Genomic DNA, 14,451 nt, shown 5'->3' with positions numbered 1-14,451 from the left:
TCCTTATACAGTAATTGTGGCTAGACGGAACTGACTGGGATAAAAATGTGAAACTATTTTGTTTAGAAAAGTGGTCCCAGTTCGCGGTCAATCTTAGTGATATCTCACATACACAAATCCCGCAATGGGTAAATTATGCCCCAGAGCACATTTATGTGCGCACACAATCAGACACAGCGACCACCAGTCATCTACTAGTAGCCAGGGCAAAGGTAGCTCCTCTAAAAACAACAAGCCTACCACGAGTGGAACTATGTGGTGCGTTACTACTAGCCAAACTAGTATCCATGGTACAAACACATCTAAATATGGAAAAATATAAATGGTATTTCTGGTCTGATTCCGAAATTGTTCTAGCATGGTTGGAAAAACCACCACATGAATGGCCGACGTATATTTCCAATCGAACGTCACGACTTAGTGAAATCAGCCACATGGCGACCAGTGCGTAGCCAGTGCGGACAATCCTGCCGATCTACACTAGACATCAAATGAAAGTATAAATGTAATATATGTACATAAACTGGCAATCTCAGATCATTCATTTACTTTAGCAATTTATGTGGATGCACCGTTATGTAAATAAACAGTTGGAGAAATATTTGCACTTATTATTTAGACGCAAAAAATATTTAATGCATCGAGAGTGATTTGTTTTTATTAAGAGAATTTATGTTATGGTGAACATTTTTTTGTTCTGTTCTTAGTAAAAAATTCAAAGAACTGAAGAGAATCAGATCTTAATTGAAGAAGAAGGGAAGAGGGGTGATGAAACATATCAAAAAATATATGAAAAATATTCCATTTCGATCAGAGAGCAATAAAGATTTTTTAATTTTTTGATTATCGAATAGGAAAAAAGAGTTTGCAAAACATTATCTAAATATTTCAACCATATTTTAAGATCAAGTAATTTGGCCCGATGAATTCAAATTCAAGCTAAGGAGTTAAAAAATACGTGAGTGTGGTGTAAACCTTCTGATCGCTTAAAACCACAGTGCATACAATCATCAGTGAAACATGGAGGATGTTCTCTCATGGTTTGCGGCTGTTTCTTAAAATTTGGTCTAGGTAGTGTAGTTAAAATCGATGGACGAATGACAGGTGCTTCATATGTTGATATTCTCTGCGAAATTTTGAAAATAAATGCGGAAAAAGTGAACTTGTGCCCCAATTGCGGTTTTCAACCCGACTTGGTCGAATTGAAGTTAAGGCAATTCAACTTCAGATCAACCAAACTCTTTTTCGGTATTGCGAACTTCAACTAAGTTCAGTCGAAGTATGATTGGCGTTGCCAACCTAAGAAAGAGAATTTTGACAGATAGTGAAACAGCTAAAATTTTGTAAACGACATATTTAAACAATTGATTTCAGTTGTCGCTCGCGAAAAAGTGAATAAACATTAAAATAAATAAAAAATGGATATACATTTTGATTTATATTACAATGACGAAAATATTGGGGGCAAAATTGATGTGCTACGTATACGAAAAAGCCTTCGTGATCACTCAAATCCATTGGAGCTTCCAAATGCAAAGTAAGCCATAGTTTTTTCACAATTGAGTGGCTTTTTAATAATATTTGTTGCAGATTCATAAGTTATTTTCGATTAAATAACGTGTGCGAGGAACGGCCACACCTCCTATATTAAAACTATGCGCAACTCTGCGTTTCCTTGCTGACGGTGGTTATCAAAAATGCAGTGGAAATGGTTTTAACATTGGGCTGGCGCAACCTACGATATCTTTAGTAATTAAAGAGGTTCTAAATATAATTGAACAACGTACATATTTGTGCCCAATGGATAAAAATTCAAATGACTGAGGAGGAGCAAAACGCTTCAAAAGTTTCATTTAATTCAAAAAGTGCTTTCCCGGGAGTAGTTGGTTGCATCGACGGGACTCATGTTCGCATAATTTCACCAAGAAAAGAAGTGCAACATCTTTATCTTAACAGAAAGGGCTACTACAGTTTAAACGTGATGATTGTATGTATAAAATCTGAATTATATTAGAAACAAAATGGTATAATTTCTTAAAATTTTTAGCTTTGTGATTATAAAATGTATATTCGGTATGTGGATGCTAGGCATGCACAATATTTGCCAACACTTTCATGTGGAATCTCCGGAAGAAATACCATCTACTTCAAATACTACAAAGACCAATGATGTTTTGGACATAGAAAGAGAAGAAGAGGATACGGCTCGAATAATTCGCAATAACATTATGACTTCCCTCTAAATAATTAAAATATTAAATTTTATTTATTCTTTCTAATGTGCTATTTATTCAGGCATATATTTAAATTTTATTTCAATAAATTCATTAAATAACAATATCACTTCATTTTTTAAAGTAAACTTACACTATGGTACAAAAATATAAAATATCACTTCATTCCAGAATAATTAAATATAAAATACAAAAAAATATTACTTCGTGTATTAAATAACCAAAAAAAATTAAAATCTTTGCGAAGATTTTAATTTAGCAACTTTGAGGGGCTGCACCTTAATTTTAAGTGTATGGAGTTCATGCGCCTCGTTTGTTTTCCTTTCGTATATCTCCATTTTCCTTTTTTTAAATCTGAAGCTTCGTTTTGGACAGTATAAGATTTATGTTCAGTTTTCTCCAACTATCCAATTTGTTTTTAAATTTGCTGTTGCGTTTCAGCCTGGATTGAAAGGAATTGCAGCCTTTCCGACTCCATGCAATTGTTCGCCCTCCTTAACTGAACTCTCCTGGAAGGAGTCGGGCGTTCCTGCACAACTGGAGCGGACAATGGCGTACGTTCAAAGGGCACATCGGCGACAGTAGGAGGTATATTCTCCACACCAAATGCTGGCCCACTTGGTGCAACTGCTTCCCTTAATTGAATAAGCTGGGCCACGCTCTCTTCCACTGGGCTCAGCGACTGCTCTTGCGACGGTCCACCACCAGTCGCAAGGTAGTTATTCCTGTTGTTGGCAAGTTTTTTCTTTAGATTTGCCTTATAGTGAATCCACACCTAATAAAAAATTTTATTTTTAGTTAATATTTTTAATGTCATAACCATAACTTACTCTCGTCCCCATTCGTAGGCAGTTCTGCTTGGTGACCCTAAACAATTTAACTGCAGTGCCACACTCTCCCACAATTCTTTGTTATTTTGAATTTATTGTTTCTAAATTGTGGCTTTCCTCTTCCTACTTCTGGAAACTTTTCCATTAACTCCACCAATTTTTCGAATTGCTTTTTTGTTGTAACTTTATTTTTTCAAAAAATTTGTAAAAAATATTAATTGAAATTAATTTAACATTAATTTAACATTAATTAAAATAGTTATTTTACACGTTCTCCACTTTTCTTTAATATTTTTTTGTATTTCACTGCACGAATGTTGAACTTCTACTGCTATTAAGCAGTTGAAGTTTATTTATATACTAGTCAACCCCACTTGTACAGAGTTGAAAACCGCAATACCAAAAAAAAGTTGAAGTTCCATCATACTTCAACTGCAATTTTTTTTGACAGATTGAGTTGATGTCGGCAATACCGAATTTTTAAACTTCGACTAAAATGCAGTTGGGTTGAAAACCGCAATAGGCGCATTGATCTTCCAATAAAATAACGACTCCCAACGCAAATCTCGCCTGGCTACTCGATGCATTAAATATTTTTTGAAGAATTTAATCGAAAAACCGGATTGGTCCGCTCAGTCACCGGATTTAAATCCAATTCAGCATTTGTGCTTAATTTTTGATTCCGAAATACCAAAAAGCAGAAGTACAAACTTGGAATAATTTTTCTTAGAGACGAAGCGTCGATTTGACATTATTCCAACGAAAATATTAGAAAATTTGGTTCGAAGCATGCCAAAACGTCTTCGTGCAGAGTAATTCAGAATAAAGAAGGCAATATTAATTACACCAAACTTTTTTTTACACGGTAGGTACGTTCCTCAGAAAACCGTGTTAAAAAAGAGGCGTTTCCTCTAGTAAAATGGGGGATATGTTCCATGTCATCTGAAAACCGTGTAAGATGAAATAAAGAACTATATTTACTTCGAAAAACCGTCTAAAAAATTTTGAAAACTATAAAATTTCAGATATGCATAGAAATTGTATATTCATATGGCATTTTATTGAACATTAAAACTTAAAATACATATGTAATTCATACAGGTGAAAAATTGGTAGAGCAAGCAAAAAACAAAAGAAATCTGTTAATCCAGAATTAGGAACAGAAAAATTAAAAAAGAAATAAGGAAACAATATTGACATAGCTACATATGTAATTATTCTTCGCTACTTGATAGCAAGCGCAATTGTTTGCGACGAACTGGACTAAAGTCGGTGTCGTCACTAGAGATATCCATTTCAGCAATGTAAATATCATGCGAACAAAATGTGTAGGTAAGAGTTATCGAATAAAGGGATTTCCCAGTTACTACTTTGTATGTTCATTTCAGCAATGGTGCTAAGTGTAGTAAATACAAACATAATTACAAGACAGAGCTTTTGAAACCGTAGATTAAAAATTGTTTCCAAAAAATTTTTTTTTGTCAACCGTGTAACTTCAAATCCGTGTAAAAAGAAACCGTGTAAAAAAAGAGTTGGGTGTACTAAATTTATTTTTAAACCAAACGTTTTGTATTTTCACAAAAATTAAACTTTGATCACTTTTCTTTAAGAGTCTTTTTTTTTTAAAGTGTAATAAATCTTTTCTTTCTATTCCGGGGAAAAAATATATTTATAATTTTTTGCTTAAATACCTATGTAAATATAATATTAATGTATTATTTATTATTTGTTTATTTTAATAAAACTGCATTGGAATAACGTCTGCGAAATTTATAATTTTATTTGGTGCCTAGTGTAGGAACAAGAAGGTTCAAAACGCTGCACCCTACCACCACCACCCTCTGGTGGAATAGCCCCCGATGATTAACAGAAGCTCCCGGTATTTGGTCAAAATCAGTCATGCGCAATATAATTACCCCAGAAAGTCAAAAAATTGACTCCTTTCACACAACATTGGATGATACTGACATCTTTGAGCGATTTTCATCGCTCCCCCGAGCCCTCAGGATAGACGTATTTATGCTAGCGTTCATAGAGCGGCTTAAAAGCAAAGACAAGGGAGTTCCCCCAGAATCGTAAAAATCCGACACATTCACGTATCTATAACTTAGAAAGGCAAACGCTGCTCTAATCGGCGCGATTCAGCCGCGGTATATCATTATAAAGGGAATCAAAACCCATTAACAAAAGGAGTTCACTTTTAGTTATTAAACCATTTTTAGACACAAAAGGTCTGCCTCGTGCGAATAAGGCCAATTCAAGCCTAACGTATAACGAACGCCACCCCCTAATTATACCAAAGAAGTCCCGACTTGGCCCTTTACTCCTTAGTTATATCCATTTACTTATGCCTCTCGCAGAACATCGCCTAAAGCAGCATATAATCCGCCAAGAGCTCTGTATTCCCCGTCTTAAGCTCCAAATAAAAAAATGCATTTTCATGTGCAAGATTTGCACTATGTATAAACAGAGGTTGCGAACATAGATTATGGAAGCACTTTCACTATAATGGTGCAACTTCGCGGTCCACTCACGAATAATCCACATACTATACTAATACAAAAACAACATACATCACACACGCAGACATCACAAACCTATACACACAGGAGACTACACACCAAAACTCTACACCACCCAAACCGGTAACACACGTCCGTAGCAGAAGTATTAATTTTCCTGCGATACGCGCAGAATACGGATACCGTGACTTCCGGGTACAACAAAGCTTTAAATAAAAACAAAACAAAAAACGAACCAACTTCTGCATCGTTTTTTCAAACTCGAAAGTTTAGTAGTGAAAGATGAACGTGAACGAGAAAAACAGTTCGTATGCAATGCAATTGATATTTTCGAAGTCAGTTTGTATAATATATATTTATCTCGATTAGTTTTAGATGATATTGTTAACTAAACTATTATACTCTATTGCAACATGTTGTAAGAGTATAAAATTTAATAAACGTTTTTTTTTGGCTTAGTAACAATTAAACATACTTTTAGAATTTGGTACAGCTGTTGTTTAAAGCTCTTTCAATATCAAGGAAGGTCCCAACAGCGAATCCCTTAACCCTAGTGACACGATCGCATCCAGGGAAGTATCCACTCACCTGCTTTTAAAATAAGCATGTTGCGCTCCTGATGAATGGTCCCTCGGAATGTGCCTCCTTATATACCAGCTCATCAGTCTCTCCACAGTTTTTAGTAAGAAGAAGGAGAGTCTGATGGGCCTGAAATCCTTGGCCGAATCGTGGAAGCCCTACTAGCCTTCAAGGTGACCGAAACTCTGATTCGTCTCCAGGCCCAGGATGTAGCCTAGTCTTATACAATTCGGGTTCAAAAAAATTGCGATGGAATTAAAAAGCTGCGCGAAGGTCTACTTTCACTAAATAAGTTATCACCTGACTTTGATATGTGCCTTAAGGGGTTTGTCCGGACAGTCATAGGACTGAGTCGATTTGAAAACCATTATTGAAACAAACGTTACAATTCTTTAAAAACTTTCAAAGTAGGCTCCTTCTGCGTCGATGCAGCGCTGCTGTTTAGGTAGCTGTTCACAAGAAAGGCGGTGTGAGCCGGGATGTCGTCGTGGAGCAACTTCCAATCGGCTGCGCTGTCTTGTCGGACCCGATTGACCCTTCGTTTGAGTCTGTTGAGGACGGTTTGTCTAGGAGGAATGGTGGACGATGCCTTAGATGTCAAAAAAGACAATGAGCATCGTTTTCACTTTGGTTTTGCTCATTCTTCCGGTCTTCAATAGCGATCTCTTCCCGGCCGTCCAAAAAGGCCTGGTGCCACCGAAACACACTACTTCTTGCTAATTGGCGTGATAATATCAAACGTCTCTGTTTCACACAGAATTTAATCGCGTACCTCCGCTCTAACCAATGCCGAAGTTTCGGCTTGCACCGCTTTCAGAAACATGTCGTGTGAAAATGTTTGTCCTGACTCTCCAGGTACTCTGAGTAAAGCGTTCGTTAGCTAGGAACGCTCTCTACCGAATCCTGTCGTTGCGCGAGTTAAGAAATGTATTCCTTATAATAGTAACAAACATCAAAACAATCTTTTGTTTCAGTAAACAGAATGCAGAAACAACCTTGAACTGGAACAATTGAAATGCACTATCACTACAACAAACAATACTAAACAAACAAGTATCAAAACAACGTTGAGTTTGAATACCACAACAACCTTATCTTAAAACAAAGCAATTGTATCTAAGCAAGCAATATATACATATACATATGTATATAGTATGTATGTATGTAAACAAACCTAAACAAATAATATAATCTGTATCTTAATAAACTATCAACTAGTAATAAGTAAACATACTAGTTAGTATAAATAGAAGTAAGAACCATGTAATAAATTAGTCTTAAGAGTATAAATAAAGAGTACACATTTCGGTGCAGCTCAAAATATATTCTTTTGACTCATTTTTATTTATGGTAAAAATTAACTAGCGCACGCTCCCAAGTACAGTCGCGGCGGAAGAAAATCAGTCTTATTACTTTCCGAACAAACTCTGTATATCGATCTCATTTTTTTAGTATTTAATAAGTTTTTTCTTCCAACCAAATGTATTCATGAAATGAAATAATTTAAACTTTATATATAATTCAAAGAAAACTTTATTTTGCTAAGCTGACATAAAAGTAGCAAGCTTTTCCCTTTTCGCTCATCACTTCTCCAACGTGACTTCGGGACGTCCCGTAGCCAATTTATTCCATAAAGGTTCTAGTATACAGTGTAATTTCTCGAAAATGGCGTAATAATAATATATTTCAAATAACGAAATAACAATACTTTCCTCGAAAGGTGATATTTGCCTTCTGAAATGACTATAAAACACGTCATTAGGCATTTGATTAATTGTTTCTAAAAAGTTTTTGTTTGATTCCTTGTTATGTTGTGTCTCCATGGCAAATTTTTCTGCACAAATAATGCAGTCAGTCTTTTACGCCTTTTTAAAATCATTTTTGTAAAAAACAATGAATTTTATTTTTTTGAAGTTATACTTCTTATACGAGTTCGGAAAAGGTTGCGATAGATTCAGGTTGTACAACCTTGCTCAATATGAATCTACGCAACCCCTTGCTCAATATGAATCTACGCAACCTTGTCTGCGAAGATGTTCGAGCAGTAAGCGAAGCGGTGACAATCGGCTATCGTTTGTTCGTTTCTTTCGGCACAGCTCGGCTTTTCTACCAACAACACAATGTTGTCATGCTTATGCTGTTGTTGTTTTTGTAGAACAATGTTTCAATTTTTGGTTGGTGACATATTCAATGAAAAATAAATTCTGTTGGGATTCGAACCTACGTACCTACGTGCTCGTCGTAACTTTTGAAGCGCTTACCACCTCGACCACCATTGACTCCTGTATTGCGTTGTCCTAATTATGGTTTGGTTATGCATGAAAGAAATATACAATGGATCGACGATTGTTACCTCTTTCCTTGCTGCTGCTGCGCATATGTATGTTTGTATGCTTGTTCATTATTGAAGTTATACTGCTTTTTCTTTCCTTTGTCTTTCATTTCTGCGAATTCTCAACTATTTTATGTGCCCCTTTGTTGAAGTACCCTGCGTTGGTCTTTGAAAAATTAAGACTATACTTCATTACAGAAATGATCCTGTGAAGTACGGTCTTCATCATTCCACGATGACGAAGTATTTTCGTTTTACCTGACAGCGTGCGGTTAAGAAGTTCATTTCTAATTTTGTCTTGTGGCATATTTGAAATGATGTTTCTTCGAAAATCATTCGCTTACAACGGATAAAACGACTTCTGAGTGGTGATTTTAATGAATGAATTCCTTTTGGTTGAAACGCTCTGCGTTGGCCGTTGAAAAGTTAAGACAGTACTTCTCAGGATCATTCATTTCTTCAAAGAAATTAATGACATTTAGAAATATGCATATTTGCATTATTTTGTTGTCATTTCCATATTCGTAGCAATAGAAGTTCTATGGCATAAGTAAAGTAATGGCCGCCGATTGTCACCCCTTGCCGCTGCAGCAGCTTCGCCGATGTGTACGCATATGTATGTTTGTATGCTTGTGCATTATTCGGCAATGTATGCAAATATAAGTTAGCACATATACAAAATATACAGACAATTTTGTAAATAAAATCTAATTCAGCAATATTTTGCATTGCTCAAGTAAAATTAAATCAAATAAAATTAAAGTTAGCACATATACAAAATATACAGACAATTTTGTAAGTAAAATCTAATTCAGCAATATTTTGAATTGCTCAAGTAAAATTAAATCAAATAAAATTAATTTCCAAAAATTGCAATAACAAAAACACATTTTCGTCGGCACTATAACAAGCGGAAACCGTGCCGCCGCAATGTGAACCGTTTCACAACCAAACTGAGGTTCGCACTGGTTTTAGCTTACGTTATGATTATTTGATGTATAGAAAGAAATAAGTTCTAGCTAGTAAGAACTCGTACATATGTAAGTTTTTAGTAAGTAAGCAAAATTTGATTATAAAAACTAAGTAAATTTGTTGAATAAAGAGAGTTAAATTTTTTGCCAGCAGCAAAGGTGCGTGTTGATATTATTGGTGGGCAGCATTAACTGGCGCCCGAGACTTCAAATTTAAATTGTCTATATCGGTTGAAAAAAAAGCAGCGTTAGAAAACTCTAAATCGCGCATTGATAAAATTGTTGTTGCCCGCGAGCAGAAAAAAAACAGCGTTAGGAAACTGCTGTTATCTAAACAAAGTGTTTAAAGTAACTCTAATCGCACATTAATAAAACTTCTGTTATCCGCGTGTAAGTAACTAAGCAGCTTAACAAAACATCTGTTATCTAAAAACGTGCTCAAAGAGACTCAAAACTGTGCATTAATAAAAACTATTGTTGCCCCTAAACAAGAAGGAATCAACGTAGAAAAGCTGCCATAACACCAAGTGCTCAAAGTGACTCTAATACGACAATAATAACTGTGCAACTGAGAAAATTATTCTCGCAGCATATTCAACTGTGTAGACAAAAATGCAAAACCACCAAGACAACAATCAAAGCCTGAACTGTGACGGCATCCACTCCCAAGTAGCGGAGTAAAACACCTCAAAAAGGAACAAGTGGACCGCCCGAAATCAGGATGCAGAAGCTGATACTCCCGATACTGTTGTAAGAATTAAAAATTAAGTTATTCACCTTTTTGTAATCAAATTTATGCATTGAGCAATTTAAAATAAATTGTAATAAAAGCAAGATTATAACAATTAGCAATAGAAAAAATTGTAAAAACTAGTGAGCCTCAGTATGGAGTAAGTACAAGAAGCCATCACACACTTGACAGGCGCTATAAACGCGCAAATCGAGCAAGCTAAGATATTAAACAATAGAATAAATCAATTAGAAGCTAGAATCAACCCACACAGCGAAAGCGCTAACCCAAATAACCTTATTCACTTAACAGAGGCAGACCTTGCCGAAATTAGCAGATTGCCTGATAGTGTAAAGAACCTACAGACATTCGAAGGAGACCCGATCCAATTTATCTCCTGGATCCACAATGTAGAATCTATTTTACAGGACTATGAGGTGACAAGGACGAAGCCACTCTATAGAGCCATCTTACGGCACATTAGGCAAAAAGTGAAAGGTCCTGCGGATACGGCCTTAATATCATATAATATATTTGATGACAACTGGGGGACAATGAAGAGTTGTTTCAAACGCGACCTAAGGACCCTAGAACACGAACTAGGATCCTTATCTCAAAAGCACTTTAGCGTAGAGCAGTTCTATGCTCGAATTAATCACCAATTATCTTTGATAATCAATAAAATAAAGGGACAGGACTATTCCAGAGAAACAAGTAGCGTGCTACTAGAAACTTATAGGAACCGAGCCCTTGACGTATTCATCAGAGGCCTAAACGGTGAACTATCCAGGATGCTAGTCATCCAACGACCCAAGAACTTACCCGAAGCATACGCTTCCTGTCTTGAAATACAAAACATTAACTTAAGAAACTATTCAATCTACCCAAGGAATATAGGTAGCTTAAGCCAAACGCAAAGAAACCAAATGAACCAAAAACAGGTATTTGTACCAAGGGAATTAAACTCGTTCGAAAAAAATCAAATCTGTAATAAAAATATTCAAACTCAAGCGCTACCTCCACCTAGGCCAACCCAACCCAAGCCTGCGGTCCCGATGGCGGTAGACCCTTCAATACATTCACAAAAAATAAATTATATGAACCGACCGGTAAATATAACTTTAGTAAAGCCATCCAACAGTTCTTCAAATATTCCTAGGAAACACCCAAAATTATTTAATATTCAAACAGAGGACCAAGAATTTACTGAAGGTGGAGAGTGCGAAGAAATAAATTTTATGACAGACGCCTCTCTTGTTTACCCCATCTAGAACTCACCTTAAAAAATGGGGGTACCTTAAAGTTCCTTATAGATACAGGAGCTAATAAAAATTTTGTGTGTGAAAAACTTTCAAGGAATTCCAGTAAACTTAGATGTCCTTTTGAAGTCCAATCAGCCGCGGGTCTAGTAAAAATAACCCATAAACTGTGTGGATCATTTTGAAAAGTATAGGTATAACAAATAAGATTGATTTCTTTATATTACCTAATTTAAAGCCCTTTGATGGCATCATAGGTGATGATACCCTCAAAGAATTGGGAGCGATTATAAACAGAAAAAATGACGCGCTAACCCTCGGGGATGTGGTACTGCCACTAAAACAAAAATTGGGAGTATCAAAACAGAAAAAATGACGCGCTAACCAAGAAACGACCCATGAACAGGAGGTTAGGGAAATAATAAAATAATAAATAAGTACTCGGAACTTTTCGGACCAGTCTCTGACAGTGCGACAATCAATACAACCGATCTATACAAAATCATACCCTTACCCAACCAACCTCCGGAGTGAGGTAGAAAGACAGATAGCAGAACTTCTGGACAATGGACAATTATTAGGCCTTCAAAGAGCCCATATAACTCACCATTGTGGATTGTACCAAAAAAATCAGGACCGACAGGGGAAAAGAAGTACAGAGTTGTCGTCGATTTTAAACGACTAAATGCAGTAACGATACCTGACTCCTACCCAATACCTGATATAAACAACACTCTTGCTAGCTTAGGCGAGTGCAGTTATTTTACCACACTCGACCTTACATCCGGATTCCACCAAATCAGGATGAAGGAAAAGGACATAGAAAAGACAGCCTTTTCAACAGCCAATGGTAAATACGAATTTACTAGGTTGCCGTTCGGCTTAAAAATGCCCCTTCCATTTTTTCAGAGAATGATCAATGACGTTCTCAAACCTCTTATAGGGAAGTCCTGCTACGTCTATATTGATGATATTATAATAACAGGGAAAACTAAAGAAGAACATCTAAACAATATTAAAGATGTATTCGCGCTCTTGTGTAAAGCAAATCTAAAAGTCAATCTAGAAAAATCCAAATTTTTCAAGACGAAAGTGGAATTTTTAGGGCATATCGTTACAGGAGAAGGGATTTTTCCAGATCCTGAAAAGATATCCGCTATTAAAAAGATTCCTGCACCTGCTAACCTTAAGGAATTAAAAGGTTTCCTAGGTTTAGCGTCATATTACAGGAGATTTATAAAAGACTTTGCGAAAATTGTCAAGCCACTTACAAATTTAACTAGAGGCGAAAATGCGCAAGTGAAAGCAAGTCAATCTAAAAGAATACAAATTTCGCTAACAGATGAATGCTTAAAATCATTTCATGATATAAAATATCTGCTTATGTCTTCCGAAATCCTGGTATTCCCAGACTTCAATAAACCATTTATTTTGACGACAGATGCTTCCAATACAGCAATTGGGGCATTCCTTTCACAAGGGGAAATCGGTAAAGATAGACCCATAACTTACATATCTAGATCACTCAATAAAACCGAGGAGAATTACTCCACAATTGAAAAAGAAATGCTCGACAAGTTAAGGACCTACTTATATGGAGCTAAGGAAATAAAAATCCTTACCGACCACCAGCCGCTGACGTTTGCACTAAGTAACAGTAACAACAACGCCAAGCTCAAAAGGTGGAAAGCAAGGATAGAAGAGTATAATTATAAACTCATTTATAAACCGGGAAAAACTAACGTAGTCGCTGATGCGTTATCACGGTTACCAATAGAAATAAATACGCTCACATCCACAGATGAAAATTCACAACATAGCGCAGAAGAGGATAGCTCAAAACTCATTCCTCACTGTGAAGCGCCATTAAATGTTTTCAAAAATCAAATTGTATTCTTAGAAGGAAAGGAGGAGATAATTCACGAAGAACCTCATCCAAGGTACCACAGGCACCGCATTACATGTGAAGCTTACAATAAGGAAAAACTAATTGAAATCTTAAAAAGCGTTCTCAACCCAAATATAATCAATGGTATTAAAATCCGCGAAAAATATATTTCATTATTACAGCAGGTAAACCAAGAATATTTCTCACAATTTCGTATCAGGATAACACAGAAAGTGGTTACTGATATCCCTGATGAGAAAGTTAAATTTAAAATAATAGAACAGGAACACAAAAGAGCTCATCGAAACGGTAAGGAAAATAAAGGCCAGATATTGGAAAGATATTACTTCCCGCAGATGACTAAACTTATTAAAAAATATACTAAGTCATGTGAAATTTGTGGATGTAATAAATACGACCGACATCCACAAAAACCCAAGTTACAAGCAACTCCCAAACCTTCATACCCAACAGAAATACTGCATATAGACATTATAGAAATATCCGGTGAAAAGTTTATTACGTGCGTTGACAAATTCTCTAAATTTGCGAAATTTTTTAGAATCAAGAATAAATCAGTATTGCATATCAGGGATAAGCTGATAAAGCTTCTTCACTATTTTACTGTACCAAAGACATTAGTCATGGATAACGAGGGCAGCTTTATAAGCCCAATAACATTGAATTATTTAGAAAGATTAGGAATAGAGATCTATTTAGCACCACCCCAAAAGAGTGAGGTTAATGGTGCAATAGAACGTGTGCATTCCACTATTGTTGAAATAACCAGATGCCTCCAAGTGGAATACTCTGAATGCTCTATTAAAGAAATCATCAACATTGCAGTTGACAGATACAATAACACTATACACTCAGTTACGAAAAAAAAGCCAGCCGACATTTTCTTTGGAAGAACGCAGAGAATTAATTTCCAAGATCTAACAAACTTTAAAGAAATAGTTAATTCTGACCTCCGAAATGAAATAGCCAGAAACCAAAAAAATATGTTAAGTTATCATAACAAAAAGAGATCAAAAATAAAGAATTACGAACCAGGGGATACTGTATTTAAAAAGAACAAACAGATTAAGGGTAAAACTAAACTT

At 35.8% G+C, this 14,451-nt stretch overlaps 1 protein-coding gene and 1 pseudogene across 1 annotated transcript in view; both read left to right on the top strand.

The window, feature by feature from the left end:
• LOC120780024 (calcium/calmodulin-dependent protein kinase type 1) overlaps nucleotides 1–14,451 on the top strand; it is a 160,801-nt gene that overhangs the window by 43,112 nt on the left and 103,238 nt on the right. The window lies entirely within an intron of this gene.
• LOC120780037 lies at nucleotides 8,676–8,867 on the top strand (annotated as a pseudogene).

The sequence above is a fragment of the Bactrocera tryoni genome, unplaced genomic scaffold (genome assembly GCF_016617805.1).
Source record: "Bactrocera tryoni isolate S06 unplaced genomic scaffold, CSIRO_BtryS06_freeze2 scaffold_120, whole genome shotgun sequence".
Lineage (NCBI taxonomy): Eukaryota > Metazoa > Arthropoda > Insecta > Diptera > Tephritidae > Bactrocera > Bactrocera tryoni.
This window is presented reverse-complemented; position numbering and strand designations above follow the sequence as displayed.